Source organism: Octopus bimaculoides, chromosome 1, assembly GCF_001194135.2.
Source record: "Octopus bimaculoides isolate UCB-OBI-ISO-001 chromosome 1, ASM119413v2, whole genome shotgun sequence".
Taxonomy (NCBI): Eukaryota; Metazoa; Mollusca; class Cephalopoda; order Octopoda; family Octopodidae; genus Octopus; species Octopus bimaculoides.
Genome location: NC_068981.1, coordinates 12,517,345 through 12,522,226, shown reverse-complemented (window position 1 = coordinate 12,522,226; position 4,882 = coordinate 12,517,345). Strand labels below are relative to the sequence as shown.

General features: G+C 32.6%; 1 protein-coding gene and 1 long non-coding RNA gene across 8 annotated transcripts in view; one reads left to right on the top strand and one right to left on the bottom strand.

Annotated features, from left to right (window-relative positions):
- The window catches only part of LOC106870672 (beta-1,3-galactosyltransferase 5), a 265,603-nt gene that overhangs the window by 76,637 nt on the left and 184,084 nt on the right, over positions 1-4,882 (top strand). The window lies entirely within an intron of this gene.
- The window catches only part of LOC128251597 (uncharacterized), a 185,744-nt gene that overhangs the window by 112,020 nt on the left and 68,842 nt on the right, over positions 1-4,882 (bottom strand). The gene's annotated exons all lie outside the window — the stretch shown is intronic.

The window sequence follows — 4,882 nt, the reverse complement described above, 5'->3', positions numbered from 1 at the left end:
AATGAGATGATTTATATTTTTATTAAATATTTTATAACCATACTGTGCATCATTGAGCAATTTTGAGTCACCCTGGAAAATGCCACATGAAATTCTTACATCTCCAGCATTTAGAGATTCATTGTCATTGTTCAACATCAGTGTGGTTCTCCATGATCTCATACTTACAGATAAAAAGCTTCGCAGAGTAGGAGCTATTTTATACATTTCCAGACATTTCCTAATCCAGCTATGTGGTAGGCTATCAAAGGCCTTTTTATAGTCTATTATTATTATTATTATTATTATTATTATTATTATTATTATTATTATTATTATTATTGTTATTATTATTATTATTATTATTCATGCCTGGAATCGAACTCGGAATCTTGGGGTTAGTAGCCCGTGCTTTTAACAACTATGCCATATGGCATATGTTAACAACAATAATGAACATAATTCCCCATCTCTTTAATATAGAACTGTATCTCTCAGATTGATTAGGATAGGTTTAGGAGATTTATGATTCTAAATATTACTTTAGTTATCTGAAAAAAAAAAGAGGAAGATATCAAGTTTAAAGGTAATATGAGAAGAGCATATACTTTCATTCTAATTTTTTTTCTAAAATCTTTAGTATTGAGGTTGAAAATGTGTTTGCCAATGGTTTTATATACATGCAGAAGTTCCATGTATCACAAATGTTACTTCACACCCCTGAAAACATCTCTGTATATTCAGTGGGTTGCCCTGAGAGTAAATGATGTTTTACGGGGTTTTATGTTGGCAAAATCGTAAGCACATTTGACCGAATGGTTATCTGCATTTCTTCCGTTTTTTACTTTCTAACTTCAAATACTACTGAAGTGGACTTCGACCCTTCCTAATTTTGGTATGGATAAATTAAGTGCCAGTTGACTAGTGGGGTGCAAGCAATCGACCATCACAATCCATAAAATTGCTGGGCAGGTTCCAAAATTTGAACGCATTCTTATTTACGATAATTAGAGTACATAGATAGTAATATTAGAAAACACTTATAAATTTAAAATACACTCTTCAGCACGCTTCATTCTGTTATCGGTTGCTAATGCCCTTGAAACTCTAATCCTTATCTAAATATATCGGCTAATCTTCTAAAAACTCTATTCCAAAATAATCTGTACTAATTTTTATCTGTAGGTAAGCTAATATTTCGTCTTATTTACTGCCCGTCTTTAGATACAGTGTGTAGCGGAAATGTTGCAGCACGCATCGCCACTGCTGATAAAGCGGTTTCGTATTTCATGATTTCAGTGAAAACATTCTCGAGCTTGTGGCTCATTATCCTTGTGTTTCCAGATATAAAAAAATGAAATAGCTTGGTAAAGTTTCATCTACCTTGTAGATATTTTCCATTATACTATGCGAAATGACAAAGCTCTTTATAATAATTTCCTACGCTAAAAATAGTAGCCACATCTGCTATTTATGATAACCCCCTACTAATAGGCACTTTAGATAATGTTATCAAAGATGAATTATGGTTTAAGTGAGAGATAAAATAGTTGCAAAAGATAGTCAACATGAGGCAAAATAAGAGAGAGAATTTTATATAATGCCTTGATGTATAAGGTAATTTGTACACGGAGACTGCTCATAAAGCGAAAAACTCGTAAAACAGAGCAATTGTTTCCCATGGTAGCAATGTTATAAATCGTAATTCGTTCCCCAAAAATATTTTACCTGTAAAATTTATAATATTCGTAAATAAATGACAATAAAACAACAGTAGTAAGTGAAGAATATTTTATATAAAGTATATGGAATATCAAGATTATTTATATTAGAAAAAAATATTATTATCATAATCGCTTTCTGAATCACTTTCACTCGCATTACAGTCGGGCACACTATCACTTGGAGACGCGATCACCGATTCACAAGCACACGTAGGCGGAATTGTAGATTTCTTTTTAAAAACCAAGTCTAGAGTTGCTAGCTTAGAGGAGGCTTTCTTTCGATCTCTATACATTTCTCATTGACACGCAAAAGCATTTGTAATGTTAGTAGAAAGTTTTGCACTTCGTTCAACATTTGGACCTTGTGCTTGAAAAATAAAACTCGTAAATCTGGGATCTCGTAAAGCGTGTCCTCATAAGGTGAGGCATTACTGTATTTCTTTTTTGAAATTTAAGCTGGTTCAGGCTGTATTGGAGTAATACCTTACATAGATGTCACCAGTTATATTTAGACTTTTCATATAAGCTTTGGATTGTTTATATTCGTATTATTATATTCCCTTACTCTGATTTACTTTCACTAGACTCCAACCATGTTTGAGTGTTGCCTCTTACCGATTCAATAATTGTCTAGGTGTGGTAATTATTCACACAATTTCTCCCATCAAAATCCCTTTCGTAAGACATTGATTAACTCGAGGTTAAAGCAGAAAACAATTAAGTACCCAAGGAGCTTCAGGTACGAAAAGTTTGTGAATAATGCATGTTGTTCTATAAATGCTTAAAATATGCTCTATAAATGTTTAAAAGTTGACCTATAAATGTTGAAAACGGACTATATATAATTGACTATGACTGATTTAAGACGTGAAAGTAAAACCTATTCTGGTGGCGATTTAAAAACGGGAAAATAGCAACAGTGATCCCATTAGCATTAACCATTTATTTCATTATACAATTAGACAAAATGGCACCATGGAAAAGCAGTACTACTATAATACACTATAATGTTTACGTTCAAATGTTCGCTAACGAAAATTGTCTGTTAACTATGCCTCCAAGGAACTTATTCTTAAGAGTATTATTCCCCCCTCCCCGCCTCTCTCACTCATCTACCTGTTGAAATATAGAGCGTACGTTCCAGAAGTCTCCCGCAGTTATTTGAATGTTTAAAATGGCGTCATGTTATTGCAGAAAAATATCCATAATTAAGTAATATATTTATATATCTTTAAGACGGCGAGCTGGTAAAATCTTTCCCGCTCTGGATAAAAAAATACATAGTAATATTTTGCCTTTACCTTCTGAGGTAAAGTTTCATCTTTTGGGGTCAATCAAATACGTACCAGTTGAGTAATGGAATCCACACACCAATATTGCTGGCCTTTTGCCAAATATTTGAAACTGATTCCAATCAATTACTTTGACTGATAATTATCAGTCATAAAAATTGTAAATGGAACCTAATTTCTCTTCGTTCCTGTTAATTCTGTAATTGCTCTCTAGTTCCTGTATCTGTATTATCATATTCACTTACCCTAATTTACTTTCATTAGACTCCGACCATGATGCAATACACCCTGTTACCGATTCATTAACTTTTTAGTTGTGGTAAATACTTAGACACAACCTTTCCCAACCAAATCTCATTCAAAAGACATTAATTAACTTGTGGTTATGACAGAAAATGATTAATTACCCAAGGATATCCATGCACCATAAGTTTTTGAATAATTCATGTTGTCTGTGTTGTCATGGCTTGGCGTCATTTTATTGTAGAAATATATTTATAATCCTTATATTTGGAGTGAAATGAATTATACCTCTTCGAAAACTGACTTTTGCAAATGCAATCCTTGGATGTGACTTTCTACCTTTGTTTAATATCTATTCCTTTCCATAACTTTGCTGTTACACTACATTCCCAAGTGGTAATTATTTGGTTAAGTCCTTATTTTATTTCATTACTCCATAAAGAGAATTCACTGAATTAGTTTCAGTGTGATCATTTCTATCAATTTATATCCGTTGAAATATGTTTCAAACAAAGAGTGTTCACGTGCTACACCAAAAATATACGCAAACGAAATAATCTTTCCTAGTAATGCAAGTTAGCATGTGTGGTCTCTTCCTCTACATGAGATAGCAGTTAACCATCCGTCAAATTACAGCGTAGCAATTTAAAAATGCACAATCACGGTAGGAAGACGTTGTTTGGATACGAAATAAGAGATGTTCATGGGTAGAATATTTTACATCTTCTGTAACTTTTCAACTGCTTTTATAATTATACACATATAAACTTGCCGTATCCAGACAAGACCCGCTCGATGAATTGTGATCAAATTATAGGCTCCATTCTCTGATCCACAAGCAAATTGTTAGATCTCTGACTTTTATACCGTGATAATAATTCTCTGAATTTGAAAATAATATATCATTAAACATTTCCAAGCAATAATCAATGAAAGAAATTGTAAGTAGGATCTAATTTTTTATGGTTCCTGTTAATTCTGTAATTGCTCTCTATTATTATATTCTTCCCCTATTATTATATTCACTTATCCAGATTTACTTTCACTGGACTCCTGCCTGCTACCGATTCTCTGATTCTCTAACTGGTTGACTTCATACAAATTCTCCTCAGTCGTTCATGTCCCAATATTTAGCGTTTCCTCACAATGCTCTGTTCCACCGTACCATTAATCAATCAGCACTAATCACTCACTTGCAATAGGTTCCAAATCTATCAAATGATTTAAATCGTTTTTAATCCTTACAATCAAACAGCTTTATTCATTAAATTATTTATCATTATTATTATGCGCATAAATACTATGTACTTTTCTCAATACAACACTCAATATTTATTACTCTAATATATCTGCGTGGATATCAACACTGACACTTTGCATGAACGAAACCTATTCTTTGAATTTCCAGTCACGAACAGGCAAACATCGCATTGTGTGCGTCTGTGTCTGTGTATGTCTGTCTGCTTCTCTGTCTGTCTGTGTGTCTGTGTGACTTGAAACAAGATCGCAAGCATATATATATATAAAATATATAATATCTATGCGCATATACGTACGTAAAAAAATATATATACATACACAACACACACACACAAACGCACACACACACATATATATATATATATATATATATATATATATATA